Here is an 18,959-nt window from a genome sequence, read left to right on the forward strand (position 1 = left end):
ATACAGGATAGAATATTGTATGTATTTTATCAGCTCAATGATATAAAATATACTATACATTGGACATACTAAAAAATGAAATCATCTCTAGATGGTAAGTTTAGATACTTTTTTTCTTTAAATCTTGTATTATTCTTATTTTCTACAATGAGCATATATTACTTTGATAATTAAAGAAAATGTTTTTCTTTTTTCTTTCAAAGCAGAGCTAGTTTGTGGCAGAACCAGGACCAGACTTTTCATGTCCCCTTGCCCTCTTCCTTGTGCATCTAGAAAGGTATGGTCAGAGGTAGATGGAGAGCCAAGGGAGGGGAAGGAGAGCTAAGAGTTTCATGGAGAGTGTCAAAGGAAGATAATCTTATTCTTAGGAGATGCATGTTAAAAAAACCTAGAATTCAAATGGAATGATATCTGCAACTTAGAAAACATGTGTTGGAGTATTTAGAGTGTCATGATGTCTAGAGAGAAACCAGGAGGGGTAGAAGTTGACAGGGGGAGGCAGAAGGGGGAGACGAAGGAGGGATGATGAAAACGTAGTGAAATGTTAATCTTTGAAGCTAAGTAAAAGCTATATGGCTGCTTATTGTAGTAGTCTTTAAACTTATATATTTTAAATTTTGTAAGGAACTTGGGGAAATAGGAAAAATAGGAGGAGGTAATTACCTTGTAAATGTTTCAGAGAAATAAGTTAGGATGAGTCCTGAGAAGAAGCATTTGAATGTAGGGACCAGGAGGCCACAGGAGATCTTAAAGAAATAATGATTTCAGAAGGGTTGAGTGGGAGGGGACAAAGTCAGACTGCAAAGGTTGGCAAATTGAGTGAGAGGTAAGATAAGGCAGTAGAGTCTATCGTTGGGACTGCAATTCTGAGAAATTGGACAATGGAAAAAAAGAGAGATGTGAAACTGGCTTGAGAAGCAATAGAATTATGGAAATTTTCTAACATCGTTATTAATTTTCACTTTGCATGGATACCTATTGATATATGACCTTTTATATCCCCTCTGCACATAGGCCTTTCCTGATGTATTAAATGATGAATTAGGGAACCAATAAAAAGAAGTAAAATGATAATATGCACAATGCTACCATCTAGAGTGTTCACGGAAAATCACACCCAGTGTTTGTTATTCATTCGGGAGGCTAGTTTAGAGTCTCTGGGTTCACGCATATGTTTGTGTGTTTTTTGCTTTGTGTTAGACATGTAGAAGGGTGCAAAGTACTCTTAGTCTAGTCCGTTGTTTGTGGACTGATAGTTTGATCCTGAGTGAAACATATAAAATTTCTGTGAAATCTTAAAATTTGATTTCAAACTAGGAGAGATATTTTGGCAATACTTTACCTCAGTAGTGTTTTGGAAATGAAATAAAACATTTAGAAGGAGAAGAGGAGGTCAAAAACAACCCTAAGTTCAAGAATTAAGGGGGTTATTGTGTTTAGCTGGGAGAAAGTTGAAATTGCACTTGAAATTTCTTTTATTCTCCAGAAGGCTTCATCAATCTTTACAGCTAGTCTGAAGCCAAGTGTTACTGGATAATGGTGAAGGTGCACATATGGGAAATCACTCTTGGGGAACAGTAGACAAGAGTAATTTAGGGTAGGCAGGCCTGAGCTCTTGACATGTGTGTAGGATTTCAACTATCGAAGATGTGCGTGGACAGCAAAAGTTCCAGGCAGAGGGAACAGAGACAATCAAAGACACAAAAGCACAAGGCACGTTTAGAGAACAGAGGTCAGTCCTAGAGTAGAGCTGTACTCTAACCTAGAGTAGAGAACAGGCTACGGTATGAAATGCATTAGGGAAAGGAGTGGGAGAGAAGGTGGGAAAGGAGATGGATTGGCACTTATATGCATCTCCTCTCTCTTCAACCAGAGGATTTACTCCTAAGAATATGGAGGGGGTGTCCTTGTTTTCTGTTCCTTTCTAAGGGCCTGACACTTGGCTAGGTACACAGTAAGGGTACACTTATAGCTCCTTAGAGTTTGGCTGTCAGAACTAAGAATGAGGGTGGATGCTGAGATTTAGCTACTAAAAACATGATTATGGTGCTTGAAATTGGGCAAGTCAAACTCCCAACTAACAACCAGAGCAGCACTTCTCAGGCTTTAATATGAATCACCTAAGGATCTTGCTTATGTGCACAGTCTGACTCCATTCAGCAGGCTGACATGGGGCCTGTGAGCTTGCATTTCTAATAATCTCTCAGTGATGTCTGTGTTGCTAGTCGGGGAACCAAACATTGAGTAGCAAGGATTTGAAGACTTTCCACCCCCAATTCCTTGACCTTTGCAGACTCCACACTCCTAAATCATTGAGCACAACTAAAGATTCTTCACTTAGTGTAGCTGATGGAAAAGCTCAAATTTAAAGTACCTTGTGAAGATTTTCTGCCACTAGAGTTGTTGAGGTGTATTGGTACTGATGTCATCTACTTCATGCCATTAGAAACATTTTTTTAGATGATTCTGGGCACTGGGGTGGCTAGTCAGTTAAGCGTTTGTCTCTTGATTTCCACTCTGGTCATGATCTCAGGCTTGTGAGATTGAGCCCTGCCTTGGGCTCCATGCTTGGTGAGTGGGGAGTCTGCTAGAGATTCTCTCTCTTCTCCCTTTGCCCCTCTCCCCTGCTTGCATGTGTGGGTGCTCTTTCTCTCTCAAATAAATAAATCTTTTAAAAAAATAGATGAAGGAGAGGAGAAGTGATTTGGGGGAAATCGGAGGGGGAGATGAGCCATGAGAGACTGTGGACTCTGAGAAACAAACTGAGGGTTATGGAGGGGAGGGACATGGGGGGATGGGAGAGCCTGCTGGTGCTTTTTAAGGAGGGCATGTATTGCATGCATCACTGGGTGTGGTGCAAAAACAATGAATCTTGAAACATTGACTAAATTAAATTAAAAATAAATAGATGCATATGGTTCTACGTGGTTGGACTCAGAGTGTAATTGAGTCCATTTTTGAAAAGGGTAAGCCGTTTTTCTCCAAGTACACTTATTTATTGATTGAACATCCCTTCTGTCTATATTTCATGTCTGTTTCCCCCTTAATAATCACAAGCCTATGTTTCTCAGTCTAATAGCTCACACAGGGACAGTCAAACTCTAGTCACTGCTATTTTGAAAATGATTATTGTTATATAAATAAATATGGCTGCAACAATGTAAGCTGTGCTTTTTCTCGGTGCTTTTTATTTTTATTTTCCTCATCCTTTGAGCAGGCTAAGCTGTACAAGCTTAATATTGACTCTTATTGAGTCTTCTTTCCCATCCTGCAAGATGGCCAGTGAAAAAGCTGAGAAGCCAGATACTAAGGAGAAGAAACCTGAAGCCAAGAAGGCTATGCTGGTGGCAAAGTTAAGGAGGGTAAGCTCAAGGCTAAAATGCCAAAGAAGGGGAAGCTCCACTGCAGTAGAAACCCTGTCTAGTCAGAGGAATTAGCAGATAATCCCCATCAGTTATGCATTCTAGAAAGGCCATGTACAAAAGGAAGTATTCAACAGCTAAATCCAGGGTTGAAAAGAAGAAAGAGAAGGTTCTTGTTACTATCACAAAACCAGTTCATTGTGATAAGAAATGGCATTAGGGAATTTGGGTAAATTGGAAGGGGAGGTGAACCATGTGAGACTATGGACTCTGAAAAACAATCTGAGGGGTTTGAAGTGGCGGGGGGGTGGTGGGAGGTTGGGGTACCAGGTGGTGGGTATTATAGAGGGCACGGCTTGCATGGAGCACTGGGTGTGGTGAAAAAATAATGAATAATGTTTTTCTGAAAATAAATAAATTGGAAAAAAAAAGAAAGAAATGACGTTAGCGTAGTTAAACTTCCCCCAAATGCCTACGTATTACCCTACTGAAGATGTACCCTGAAACTGTTGAGCCATGGCAAAAAACCTTTCAGTCAGCATGTGAGAAAACTTTGAACTAGCCTCACTCCTGGCCATTTTGATAGTCCTCACTGGGTGCCACAAAGGCAAGATTGTGGTTTTCCTGAAGCAATGGAGCAGTGGCTTGTTACTTGTGCCATGGCTTGTTACTTGTGACTGGATGTCTGGCCCTCAATTGAGTTCCTTTACATACAAAAATTCATCATTGCCACCTCCACCAAAATTGATACCAGCAATGTGAAAAATCCCAACATCTCACTGATGCTTATTTCAAGAAGAAGAGGACTTGTAAACCCAGACACCAGGAAGGTGAGATCTTCAACACTGAGAAGGAGAAATATGAGATTACAGAACAGTGCAAGATTGATCAGAAAGCTGTGAACTTACAAATTCTGTCAGTAGTCAAAGCTGTTCTTCAGCTTTAGGGCTACCTCTGCTCTGTGTTTTCTTCCACAAATGGAATTAATCCTCACAAATTGGTATTCTAAATTTCTTACAAGAAACCACAATTTGTATGGAGTCACAAAAAGCCCCAAATAGTTAAAGCAATTCTGAAAAATGAAAAACAAAACTGGAGGCATCATGATTCCAGATTTCAAGCTCTATTATAAAACTGCAGTCATCAAGACAGTATGGTATGGTATTGGCAAAAAGAGACACAAAGATCAGTGGAATAGAAAAAAGAATCCAGAAATGGACCCACAACTATATGGCCAGCTAATCTTCAACAAAGCAGAAAAGAATGTCCAATGGAAAAAAGACAGTCTCTTCAACAAATGGTGTTGGGAAAACTGGAGAGCCACATGCAGAAGACTAAAGCTGAACCACTTTCTTACACCATGCAAAAAAAGAAATAAAAAATGAATGACAGACCTAAATGTGAGACAGGAAACCATCAAATCCAAGAGGAGAACACAGGCGAAACCTCTTTGACCTTGGCTATAGCAACTTCTTACTAGACACGTCTCTAGAGGCAAGGGTAACAGAAGCAAAAATGAACTATTGGGACTTCATCAAGATAAAAAACTCCTGCACAGTGAAGAAACAATCAATAAAACTAAAAGGGAGACTACAGAATGGGAGAACATATTTGCAAACAACCTATCTGGTAAAAGGTTAATATCCAAAGTCAATAAAGAACATTTCAAACTCAACACCCAATAAAACCAAATAATCCAGTTAAGAAATGGGCAGCAGAATACTGTTATGCTGAAAATAAATTTAAAAAATTAAAAAAAGAGAAATGGGCAGTAAACATGAATAGACACCTTCCAAAGAAGACACCCAGATGACTAACAGACACATAAAAAGATGCTCAACATCACTGAAATACAAATCAAAACCACAATGAGATACTACCCCACACCGTCAGAATGCTAAAAATAACAATACAAGAAACAACAGGTGTTGGTGAGGTTGCAGAGAAAAGGGAACCCTTGTGAAGTGTTAGTGCAGCCACTCTGGAGAACAGTATGGAGGTGTCTCAAAAAGTTCAAAATAGAACTACTGTATAATCTAGCAATTGTACTACTAGATATTTACCCAAAGGATACAAAAATACAGATTCAAAGGGGTACATGCATCCTGATGTTTATAGCAGCAAGGTCAACAATAACCAAACTAGAGAGAGCCCACATGTCCATCAACTGATGAATGAATAAAGAAGATGTGATATATACATATATATGTATATATGTAACACTGTATATTTATTAATAATATATATATGTATTACTCAGTCCAAAAAAATTGAAATCTTGCCATTTGCAATGACATGGATGGAGCTAAAGTGTATTACATTAAGTGAGATAGTCAAAGAAAGACAAATACCATATGATCTCATTCATATGTGGAATTTTTAAAAAAGATTTATTTATTTATTTATTTGACAGACAGAGATCACAAGTAGGCAGAGAGGCAGGCAGAGAGACAGGAGGAAGCAGGCTCCCTGCTGAGCAGAGAGCCCCATGCGGGGCTTGATCCCAGGACGCTGGGATCATGACCTGAGCCAAAGGTAGACGCTTTAACCCACTGAGCCACCCAGGTGCCCCTCATATGTGGAATTTAAGGAACAAAACAGATGAACATGTGGGAAGTGGGAAAAGAAAAAAGAGAGGGAAACAAACCATAAGAGACTCTCTTAACAATAGAAAACAAACAGGGTTGTTGGAGGGAGGTAGGGGATGGGCTAGATGGGTGATAGGTTTTAAACAGGGCACTTGTGAAGAGCACTGGGTGTTGTAAGTGATGAATCACTGAATTCTTTTTTTATAAAAGATTTTATTTATTTATTTGAGAGAGAGAGAGAGCATGCGCATGAGAATGGGGAGTGCCAGAGGGAGGAGCAGATTCCCCACTGAGCAGGGAACCTGATGAGGGGACTCAATCCTGGGACTCCAGGATCATGAGCTGAAGGCAGTCATTTAACTGACTGAGTCACCCGGGTGCCCCAAATCACTCCAGAAACCAATATTGCACTGTATGTCAACTAACTAACATTTAAAATAAATAAATACTTTTCAAAGAACCTAATTAAATAACTGACCCATTAAAAAATATTGATTCTTAAAAAAATATTTTAAAATATTGATTCTTATCACTGAGAATGCCAGGATTGGTAAGAGTGGTCTACATGATGAAAATGAAAGTTATGGTAAATTGTTGCACATATCAATTGACTTCCAGTTAACTATACAACACCACATAGCCACATTTCAGCTGTGCTGAAGGGAGAAAAGCCTAAGTACGTGATTATAGTCTTATCGAAAAAGATGTCAGTCTTTAGGATAAGATCAGAATTTTTTCTCCAAAACATATATATATGGGAAACTTAGGCCTAACAGTGAGATATTCATACAGTCTGAAATCCGCAAGCAAACAGAGGCTATCAATTTGACCTTCTACCTGAACCCTTGTCTATTCTCTTCTCTCAGTGTTTGGGATACCAATCTGCTGAGATATTCAGTATGAATTTACAATTCCTCATCCACCTAAATTTAATCTCTGAGAACAGCAAGATCTGTTCAGCAACCTTTAACCACCTGGAGGACCACTTTCAAGTGTAGCTGAGGGAAGAGATTTTCTGTTGATATATACATGTATGTAGTTTTATATATTAAAATTAAAAGCATAGGAGAAAATGAGTGAATTTTGCTTTTGCATTTAAATCAATTTTTCCTTAAAGGCTAGAGCAATTGTCACACTTTCTTTTCTGCCTAAAGGGTGTAGACTGCCCTAATCACTAGCACAGCCACCTAAAACCACACCAGTTTTCTGTGAGGAGGAACTGAGCTTTTACTAAGAAGTTTCCCAAAGTGTCCTAGTGCGCTTTCTCTGTAAGTTCAAGTCTAGAGGAAGTCAACTAAAACAAGGACCTTCTGATTCCTGGCTATTTTTAAATTCCATTTTCATTTGAATGAGGATTCCAAGTGAATGTTAATCCTCCTTCTTTCCTCTCTTTCTGCCTTCCTTTTTTCTTTTTTTGATTCCACATACACACATCTAAAAATTACAAAAGAGCTTCTATGTTGAAAAAAATTCAAATGTGATAGAAGCGAAGTTTCACCATCCCCCCATTTTTAATTGCCACAATAAATTTGGTTAATATCCATCACATTACATAGTTACATTTTTTTGTGTGTTTGTGATGAGAACTTTTAAGATGTACTCTGTTAGCAACTTTCAAATATACAATACAGTGTTAACTATTGTCACCATGCTATACATGACATTCCCAAAACTTATTTATCTTATAACTGGAAGTTTGTACCCTTTGACTCCCTTCACCCATTTCCCCCACCCTTATCCCCCACTTCTGGCAACCACCAATCTGTTCTGCTTAATCCCACTCTTCAGAGGTAACAGTTGTTAACAGATTGGTATAAATTCAGAATTTTAATATGCATACATAAAGGTATACAATCAGATCTATAAATTATATTGATTCATAAAAATTGGATGATATTTTGTATACATTTCTATGTTTTCTTATTTATCAATATGTCATGACTACTTTTCTACATAAATACTTAGAGATTTCCCTCACTGCATGATTCTGTAGTATCCCATTGTCAATCTATTTAACCAGTCCCCATTAACAGAAATTTCATTTATTCTAGTTTTTTTCCTCTATGAATTTATGCCACAACAAATATACTTGTACAACACAAAGGTTTTTTGGTAACATAAATTATTAGAAATAGTAATCCTGGGTCAAAATGTCTACATATTTAAATGTTGATAGATTTTGTCAAATTTCCTTTTAAAAAGAGTGCTCCAGTTTAAACTCTCATACCAACATATAAGAGAGCCCATTTCCTAGAACCCTTACCAATACTGTGTATTTTAATTCTTCAATTTTTTTGCTGGTTTGAAAATTTCTTTTGCCCATTCCTTGTTGTTTTAATGTGTATTTCATTTACAGTTGGTAGGACCTATTTCCACCAGAAATTACAGAGGGAAAACAAGACAGCTTTTGTGGCAGAGCTCTGATAACGAGAAAGGCATGTCACCTATACTTATGCAGAAAAATAAAAAGATGTGTTTCTTTTTATTAGAAGGACAAATATACCTTTTTAAATAATAAAGGCTGAAAGGAAAGTAGAATGCCTCACTCTGTAAAAGATACACAGATAGGCTTCACACTATATTTCAGAGACACTAGAGAAATTGAACAGAGGAAAACATAGAAGAAATAAGGCTGCTGAGGAAACTAGCAGTATACTTCCAACCATTCATCTATTTGTTCATTAATTGAAAAACAGTCAATAAATATTTTTGAGTACCTACAATATGCTAATCCCTGGTGGTGAAAAAGATCTTAGTCTCTGGAGTAAGATCGACTGGGTTTGAATTTTGACTCCATCTCTTACACTGTGATCTAAAGGACACAACTTAATGTCCTTGTGCTGCAGTTTCCTGACCGGTAAAATGGGTATAATAAAAGTATGTACTACATAGGAATGTTGAAAGGATTAAATGAGATTAATGCAAGTAAGGTTCTATGCACAGAGTGAGTACCTAATAAGAGTTATAGTTCCTGACAAATGGATTTTTGCTTCCAACCCCAAATCAATTCTGGAGATAGAAGCCAGAGGGAAGTCTGCAGGGAAAATAACAACCACTGCAACAGTACCACTGTGAAAAGCCCTGGAGATACTGAAAGTGGCCTTGAACTGATGTGTGTAAAAGGTAGATGGTTGTAGCCTAGTGCAAGGAATGGCCAGAGGCATTGGTGATGGGATAGGGCAGAACACAACTTCTATATTATGCAGCCATCAGAAAGGATGAATACCCAACTTTTGTATTAACATGAACGGGACTGGAGGAGATTATGCTGAGTGAAATAAGTCAAGCAGAGAAAGTCAATTATATGGTTTAGTTTACTTGTGGAGCATAAGGAATAACATGGAATACATTAGGAGAAGGAAAGAAAAAGTGAATTCGGGGGAAATTGGAGGGGGACATGAAAGATGAGAGACTGTGGATTCTAGGATACAAACTGAGGGTTATGGAGGGGAGGGATGTGGGGGGATGGGTGAGCCTGGTGGTGGGTTTTAAGGAGGGCACGTATTGCATGGAGCACTGGCTGTGGTGCATAAACAATGAATCTTGGAACACTGAAAAAAATAAAGACGTTAAAAAAAATGAACACAACTTCTAGAGCCCTATTTCTTTTGCTCCCTTGTGGAACCTTAGTATAATTACTGCTTATCTCATTCATTGCAGAAATCCAGAGCAATAGCCCAAATAGCCTGTGTCAGCAGACTATGAGTAGATGGGCAATGCAAAAGTCTTACTCATGTGAGTTGATGAGTATAAGGATGGACTAATGGGTTGTCCTCTGACATTCATTTCTCCATTTCCACACACCCCCACCACAAATTCTTAGAACTGTTGGTTTGCAACTCAAGGTGACTGACCAGACAAGTTGCCTCATAAGGTGTGAAAGATATAGGAGTAACAGTAGTTCTGTGGTATCTGGGACTCTTGACTGGGACTAGACTAGGGCCTGGCCTTTGGCCCTTTTTTGATATACATTTATTAGATGCAGTAGATGATACCCCCAGGAAACAAGAATAAGCATACCTAGACTTCCAAGAAGGATGAATGACTACTATAGAAAAGGACAACAGTTTGAAAATATATACCATTCAATGCAGAATTATTGGAATGGATGGGCTAATAATTTAAAATATACAAAGTAAATATAGTTAAAGATTTAAGGTAATAAGTAATATGAAATAAGATAATTTAAAGGATCAATGGAAAATATTAGCCATAAAATATATATTGATCTACATATTTACCATTTCTGACACTCTTCATTCCTTTGTATGACCTCATTCTCCATTTCATAACATTTTACTTCAGCCTAAAAATATTCCCTTATCATTTCTTTTCAAATATATTTTTATTTTAGAATAGATTCAGATTTATAAAAAGTTGCAAAGAGAGTATGGAGAGTTTACATATACCTTGCATTCTGTTTACCCCACTGTTAACCTTTTACATCAGTTTGGTACATTTGTCACAACTAATAAACTAATATTGATACATTATTGATAATTAAAATTTATACTTTTTTTGTTTCCTTAGTTTTTAATCTAATGCTTTTTTTTTTCATTCCCAGAAACACATTCAAGCTACCACATTACATTTAGCTATCATGTCTTTTAGGTCCCTCTTGGTTGTGATTGTTTCTCAGACTTTATTTTTTTGTTTGTTTGTCAAATGACTTTGACAGTTTTGAGGAATATTGGTCAGGTATTTTGTAGATTGTCCCCCATTTGAATTTGTATGGTGTTTTTCTCATGATTAGACTGGGTTATGTATTTTTGGGAGGAAGTCACAAAGTGCCCTTCTTGTCACATCATATCATGGGTACATGCTATCAGCATGATTTATCACTGATGATATGAACCTTGATTATCTGTCTCAGGTTGTGTTTGTCAGGTTTCTCCACTATAAAGTTATTCTTTCTCCTTTTTCCATACTGTTATCTTTAGAAGGAAGTTATTTTCTGCAGCCCAGCTTTGAAGAGTGGGGAATTATGCTTCACCTCTTTGATGGGAGACTACATAAATTATTTGGAATTCTTTTATACGGGAGGTTTATTATGGGTATATCATCATCTATTTATTTATTTTCTATATCTTTTACTTACACCAATATGGACTTATAGATACTTATTTTATGTTTTGGGTTATAATCTAATACTACTTTATTTTCTTTCTCACATCACTTCAACTTTGGCCACTGGGAGCTCTTTCAATTGATTGCTGTGTCTCTTTGACATGACCTCATCATTTTTTTTTTTAACACTTCCTTACTTTCTGGTATTACAAGATGCTCCAGGCTCATTTTGTCTATTTCCATTTTCAGCCTTTGAGTCTGTCATTTCTCCAAGGAGCCCTGGTTCCTTTTATTGCAGAATGATATTAGAAACCAAGATCTGGGTACTGGGTATAGCATTTCTTTTTGTGTAGGTTTCCTGGTGACAAATTCTTTCAGCTTTTTTTTTTTTGCCTGATAAAGTTATTTATTTGGTCTTTATTTTTGGAGTCCCCCTGACTTCAATATAGAATTCTTCTCTGGCCTATATTTATTCTGACAAGAAGTACTCATTTTTATCTTTATTCCTGTATATATAAGGTATTCTTTTTCTTCCTCCAGCTGCATTTAGGAAACTTTTTTTCCCTGTATCAATTATAGCATCTTGATTATTATGTGGCTATACATGGCTTTCTTTGTCCTTATACTGCTTGGGTTTGTGGAAATTTTTTGAATCTGTGAACTCACAGTTATTATCAAATCAGAAAACTTTCAGCCATTATTTCTTCAAATATTTTCTCTGAACTTCCATCCTGGGACTCTAATTACTTCTAGGTTAGACTACTTGATATTGACTCACATGTCACTGAGGCCTTGTTCATCTTTTTTCACTTTCCACCCCTTCTTGTGCTTCAATTTGGATAGTTTCCACTGCTGCATCTAAAAATGTACTCATTTTCTACAACATCTAATTTGCTGTCAATCCTACTCAGTGAAATTTCCATTTCAAATATTATATTTTCACCTCTAATACTTTCATTTGTTCTTTCTTATAGTTTCCATTTCTTTCCTCATTATGACAATATTTTCTTTAAACTTTGACCTTTCCTTCAACTTTTTTTTTAAAGATTTTATTTATTTATTTGACAGAGAGAGATCACAAGTAGACGGAGAGGCAGGCAGAGAGACAGAGATAGAGGGAAGCAGGCTCCCTGCTGAGCAGAGAGCCCGACGCGGGGACTCGATCCCAGGACCCTGAGATCATGACCCGAGCCTAAGGCAGCGGCCCAACCCACTGAGCCACCCGGGCACTACTTTAATAGGTATTCTAAATTTTTCATCTGCTAATTCCATCCTCTCTATAATTTCTGTGTCTTTTTATGTAGTCTGATATTTCTCCTGGATATGGGTCATATTTTCTCACATCTTCACATGTATAATAGTTGTTTATTAGATGCTGGATATTGTGAATGTTTTGTTGTTGAGTGAGTGCCTGGATTTTACTGTTTTACTTTAAAGAATGTTGAGTTTTATTTTGGGAGGTAGTTAAATCACTTCCAGATCAGCTTTAAGCTTTCAAGGCTTGTTTGTAAGTTTTGTTACGGCAGGCCTAGGATATCCTTACTATAGGGCTAGGTTAGCTCTACTACTAATATGTGATCATTCTGGGGTCTCTACTTATATGTCTGGGTACTCTACAACATTTCTCTGCTCTGGCTGGCTGGAATGCAAACACTTAGACCTGTATGAGCTCTGGGAATTGTCTACCTTACAGCTCCCCAGCAGTTGTTCTTTGCCTATTCTCACTGGAATTTCACACTCTGCATGCACAACTCAGCATGTATCAAAGAATAAATGTAATCCCTGTGCCAATTTCTATAGTTCTTTCTTTGTATAGCTCTCCTCTCTAGTACTCTGCTCCACTAATTATAGCTGCCTCAGTCTCACTGAATTTTGATCTCTGACCAAATCAGCAAGATCACTCTGTTCTGCTTAGGCTTCCCATCCCTATGTTGTTGTCCAAAATTGCTTCTAGGCAGCAAGCTGAGACAATCATAGAGATTACCTCATTTGTTTCTCTTTCAAAAATCACAGTCCTGGGGCACCTGGGTGGCTCAGTGGGTTAAAGCCTCTGCCTTCAGCTCAGGTCATGATCCCAGGGTTCTGGGATCGAGCCCCGCGTCAGGCTCTCTGCTCCGCGGGGAGCCTGCTTCCTCCTCTCTCTCTGCCTGCCTCTCTGCCTACTGGTGATTTCTCTCTGTCAGATAAATAAAATCTTAAAAAAAAAATCACAGTCCTGCATTGCCTGTTGTCTATTGTCTGAAAAAAATTGTCTCCTATATTTTGTTTAGTTTTCTAGTTATTTGTGGTAGGAGGGCAAGTCCAGTGACAGTTACTCTATCATGAATGTAAGTGGAAATTCTGTTCATAAAAATGTAATAATTAAAATAAAAAATATGACTGATGGAATCAATACCAAGATAAATTTAGCTAAAGAACAAATTAGTGAGTTAAAGATAAAATTGAAGAACTTTCCCAGAAGGTAGTAGGAAAGGATAAAGAAATAGAAAATGTAAAAGAAAAGCTATAGGATATGGAAAATGAAAGTAAAATACCAACATCAAATAAAAGGAGTCCAAGAAATAGACAAAATAAAAAATAGGAAGAAGTAGCTACTTTAAGAAATAATGGAAATAAATTTTCTGGAATTGAAAAATAATGAAAGACTTCATGTAGTAGAGTCATAGAGTGTCAAATAGGAGAGAAAAGGAAAACCTATACTAGATACTCTATAGTGAACATTAAGAGCATCACAGAGAAAATTCTGAGTGTCCTGAAAGAACAAATAGTGCATCTACAAAGGATCAAAAATCAGGCTGATCTCAGGCTTTTCAATAACAGCATTCATTGTAAGAAGAAAATGAAGTGTCATTGGGGGAGATTAATAGGTGAGCTTCAGAGAAAAAGCCTGGAAGGGAGGGGAAACCAGAGGAAGAACTAAATTAATTGGTAAATGATTAAAAGCCTTCACAGCTATAGTTTAATGGTACAAAAGTTCTTGTGCATGTCTTCCAGGACAGAAAATTAGGCATGATTTTCCTGCACTGGGTGATCTTTCTTCTCTGGAGTTGAAAAGAATAATTTCATCTTGCATTTGTATTAAATTTTATACATTTAAAATTATATTAGTATTTACTACCACATTTGAACTTTTTTGGAACAGAAAGCTCAAGTGGTACTGTGTTCAAATAGCACTGTTTGCCTTATTGTATAGACTATTAAGGGAAAACCCATTAAAGTCATGCCATGGATTGCTCAAAGAGCCAAACCTAAACCCCTACATCTCTAACTCCCAAATTTCTGCTGTTTCTTCAGCATAGTGAAGGAGCATGAAATCTCAGTTGAGCTGGGTGGATTGTGAACTAATTTGTCAAATGGACCTTGCTTGGCCCTTTTGGGAAGGAGTGGGCATTCTTAAATGAAAAAGTAATTGTGCCATCCATGAGAAGGCTGTATTTGGCTTGTGTATCATGATTGCCCTGAGATATGATCCAATAATGAAAAAGCATCTCTTTTCCCACTTGGAGTTCTTGTTAGTAATTTATGTGGATAAGGTTTTATTGGGATAATTATTGTGAATGCAGCACACATGAGGAGTGGTTCCAATTGCATTTTAGAGCATAAATGTATGATAATGAATTTCATGGCCACTCATACAAATCTCCTGGTCTTGAAAGCTACCAGCAGGAGAAACATTACTGTCTTGTCAGAGAAATGACAGAGAGGAAGAAACCCTTTTTATAATTTTTCCTTCCTAAATATGAAGTGTCTCTTTCCCATGGAGCTCATAAAGGCCTTTCATGTTGTCAGCTATACATAAGCATTCTTTTTACCAACTATGCTAAGGTTCTAAAAGTTCCAGTGAAGGAACAAAGAGATCATAATTTCTCAGAAGCTGATGGAAAACTACAATATCAACACCTCCTAATTAGGAGGGGAATAGAATCATGAATGCAACAGTGTGTCAGCTCTGTAGCTAGTCTCCTCTTTGGTAGGGTGATGAGCTTCAGAAAGCCTGTTTCATCGATGTAGAATGTGGTCTCCTGCTTTGTGCTTATGCTTTTATTTTTGTCTCCATTTGAAAGATGTACTCTGTGAGAATCTGGAAACCCTTGTCTTCACTAGACACACATACTTATACACATACACACACTCCCTCTCTAACAGAATCCTCATGCTATGAAAGCACAGCCCTTGCATAGACCATTGAAAATTAAAACAGAAATAAGGATGGATGGGGTCTGAACTGTATGTTAGAAAATTTCATAGTCCTATGTATCAAAATTGTAAACAAAACAAATACAAAACCTGATCTAATAGGGAAATCTAAAATGGGAGTTCCAGAGTGCCCTTCCAAAGATTAGGAGCCACTCAACTTGCCCCTAGAAGGTGCCCCAGAAGAACCCTGCTCAGAAGAATGCTCCCACATAACTCCACCCAATCTCATTCAGAGAATAAATGCTCCAGAACATCCCAGAAGATGCCAAGGAAGATGGTGGCAATCGACTGGGAGATAGTGGGCACAAGACCCAAGGGGCATGTCAGTTCCTTGGCTTGATGTAGCATTGTCAGCTACCACGGAGATAAGCTTTGTGATGAGTACATTCTCCCCCTGCCCCCACCCATTTCTAGACTACTGGACCAGATAGAGGGTCATCTGGAAGTAGTACATGATGAATGCCCTGAGCCAAATCTTAAAGATACTCACAGGGAAGACAGAGGGGGCATGCCACCTACAACTTTAAAGCCCTTCAATACTTCCACTCCAAGTCTCTGACCCACAACCCCTTCCATATCTGCCCCCTCCCCAACCAGAAGGCTGACTGCATGAAGAATGTCATCATGCCTCTGAAATGTCTCACCAAGAAGCTTCTGAACCAGGACATGCAGACTGGGAAAAAGTGGACATTCTTCTGTGGAAGATGCTCAAGCCACCATGGAGCTGTACAGCTTGGCTGAAGTGAAATGGGAACAGCACCTGGCCCACAATCCCCCAAAAGACAAGCAGCAGTGGGGACACTGGTGATGTGGGGAGGCAGAGGGAGCATTGCACCCAGGAGAAACAGGGCTGTGGACCAGTGGACAGCTCTAATAGCTCCACTCCTTTGCAAGCTTGAGGTGTGAGGGAGAGAGAGGCTCCACCCTAGACTTAATTTCCATTGAGATTTCACCTCAGGTATTGTTTTCTGTGTCTGATTAAGTATCCTATGGAAGCAGTAAGCCTCTATGTCAGACTCAGCCCTATACTGTTTATGTCTTAAATGGTGCCAAACACAGATCCTAGGGTGCTTTGCTCCAGTCAGGACTTTTGACTCTCAAGGGGCAGGGCATACTGGGAAATGCAGTTTCTCCAACTGCCTTATCAGTAGGGTGCCTGATGTCTCATTTTATGCCTTTTGTTCTAAGTAATTAGCAGCACCTTTTCAGTCTCAAAAGTACCTGGTTGGTTGATCACACTCTGCATCACAGACACTGCTTTTGGCTCAGAGTCTCCACCTAGTCTGTTTTGGGATATCACCTATTCTTCTCACCTTGACTTACAGAAGAACCATCCCTGGTAAGGTTCAGTTCTCCTTCATGTTACAAGGCAGTAAAGGTAAGAGAGCATGATTTGGAAATCAGCTTCTCTGGTTTAGGAAAACAGTCTGTTTCCTAAAGTAACAGAGGATTTATTTAATTTTCATCCTACTTGGTAGGTTAAAAAAGAATTTAAAGTGTTTTCATGGTTTTTGGTCTTTTATTTTGCTAAACCAAACCTCTAAAAACTCAAATTATTCCCTTGATAAATTTTTATAATGGAAAATAAAGTGAAATAAAATAAAATAAAATGGAGCTGCTAATTTAAAAGGTAATTAAAGTAGGCCAAAGAAAATGAGTCATATGCACAGGTGAGTCTGAAAATCTTTTAGGAATAACTAATTTATATGTTAATACCCTTTGCAATTTTAAGATTTGAATTTTATTCTGCTTTACACTTGCAGCAGTGTTTTTTATTTCAATCAGGACCCTTTGGGTATATAATTTATTACTGGGGGATTTAGAAGAAAATGTAAAACTCTTGCAGAATCTGGTAGCACCAGCTGAATTTTGTACTCTTCTTTTTAAACTCCAGAGTTGCTTACTTGAGTTACATGCTGGATTGCCTTTGGTAAGACACTGTAGTTGGCAAAGTTAGCTTTTGGGCCCCCTCCCCCAGCTATCTTACTGTCTCTAATGTTCTCTTTGTGTTATCTGTCCTCCTCCTTCCTTGCCTTCACCCCAACCTTCCCCTCACATCTGGTACTGCCTGTTCTCTTTCTTCCTTCCTATTAAAATCTGTTCTGAGGAGTCACTCTAATATCAATCATTTATGACTTAGTACGGAATCAACTTTCCTCCCTTTCATACAAAGCATCCTGCTAAGCTTATCTCCACTTATGGAATTAAAGACTTTGCCTCTTATTTAAGAGGTTTCACATTTCATCCAGCTTGTAGGGAAGGTAGATTTTTGGCCATCAGACCTTAGGTATTTCAGGAATTGTTGGGTGATTGCACCACTTCAAATACTTTACAGTGGCTAGTACACCTACTAGCAGTTCAGTGAGAATTTGCTAATTGGATAAGTGGTTATCTATTCCCCCTACCAATGAGGCTTTGGCCATTAGGTCTTTTCTTTGGATTTTCAATGTGTCCAGATTGGTATTGTGGGGCTTGGGCACATTGTGCATCCTGATATTACGCTGGAGTTTGATAATGAAGAAGGTTACAATATTTGAGAAGATTGAATATTGAAGGATAATTCAAATGAGCAGTCACAGGACAGAATCAGAAAGTTAAACAGACATATATGAACCTTTGAGAATTGAAAACTGTTGAAATTGCTGGAAGATTAGATCATACTAGTCATTTGTTGTAAACCTGCTTGGCCTATACCTTCAAAGAACAATTTATTTCCTGACTGTCAGTCAACTTTGCCTTGATTAGAGGGAGCAGGATCTGAGGAGGTCAGAGTCTGGGCTCTGGAATCATTTTTGATGATTTTTTTTTTTTTTTGCCTGAAACACAGCAGGAAAAGCAAATGCAAGGTAGAGAGGAGATTTACATGTTTTTCCTTATTGCTCACATTAAGCTTATATTTCCATTTAAAATCTTTTCTCAGAAAGCTCTTGGAAAAATTGGCCTCTGAAGCAAGCATTATTTAGAGTTTGGAATGTGGCTTTCTGGCAAGGTGTAGGTTTGAATGTGATTAGCAGACAAGCCCTGTGCTGGGCCTCTTGGCTTCTGCTGGCTGGCATTCATCCATATACCACCCAACCTTTTCTGTGCTACTGCTAGAAATGTCCCTGCTACCGTTCATTCTCTAGTACATTCCCAAACCTTCCTTAATTGTCATCTCAGAGTGGCCCACCTTCTATGCATACAAATCAATCATTGTAATTTTCCCTAAGAAATCCTGGGACGAGGAAGTGGTGGTTGAGCTGGATGAGAATATTTCTGCTCCAATCACCAAGCCTGTCTTACTGATGTAGGGACAATTTCTACCAGATTTGGGGGAGGAAATGAGGAGAAAAAAAGGAATACTTTGCTTTCCCCTTGACAGAGGTAATTTCCTTAACTGCTATGCAACTTTTCATTCTCAACCTCTTACACTCCCATTCCTAAGAAAACCCCCGAGTTGCTCTCTTTTTTGGCCTCATATTGGTTTTCAATAGATTAAGTTTACAACTGTTAATAAGCTAGGGCTTTTGCTCCAGGGCTGTCAAACTAGCCCTTTTCAAGTCTGTAAAATTTGTTTAACAATTAAAATATGAAATCCCATATTTTCCTATTTCATTTCATTATAATATTTCATATTAATATATGAAATCCAATATATTCATGTAAGTAGCTCTTCCTTTCATGTTTATGCCTAGCTATAACTGGAGATGCTCTTAAACTACAAGCTTTTCATTAAGTAGAAAATATAATTATTGAGGGGAAGGGC

At 38.1% G+C, this 18,959-nt stretch overlaps 2 pseudogenes; both read left to right on the plus strand.

The window, feature by feature from the left end:
* Nucleotides 1–3,275: 3,275 nt before the first annotated feature.
* On the plus strand, nt 3,276–4,371 carry LOC122896564 (annotated as a pseudogene).
* Nucleotides 4,372–8,812: 4,441 nt separating this feature from the next.
* LOC122896565 lies at nt 8,813–16,022 on the plus strand (annotated as a pseudogene).
* The last annotated feature ends 2,937 nt before the right edge of the window (nt 16,023–18,959 follow it).

This window comes from Neovison vison, chromosome X (assembly GCF_020171115.1).
Source record: "Neovison vison isolate M4711 chromosome X, ASM_NN_V1, whole genome shotgun sequence".
In the NCBI taxonomy this organism is placed as follows: domain Eukaryota; kingdom Metazoa; phylum Chordata; class Mammalia; order Carnivora; family Mustelidae; genus Neogale; species Neogale vison.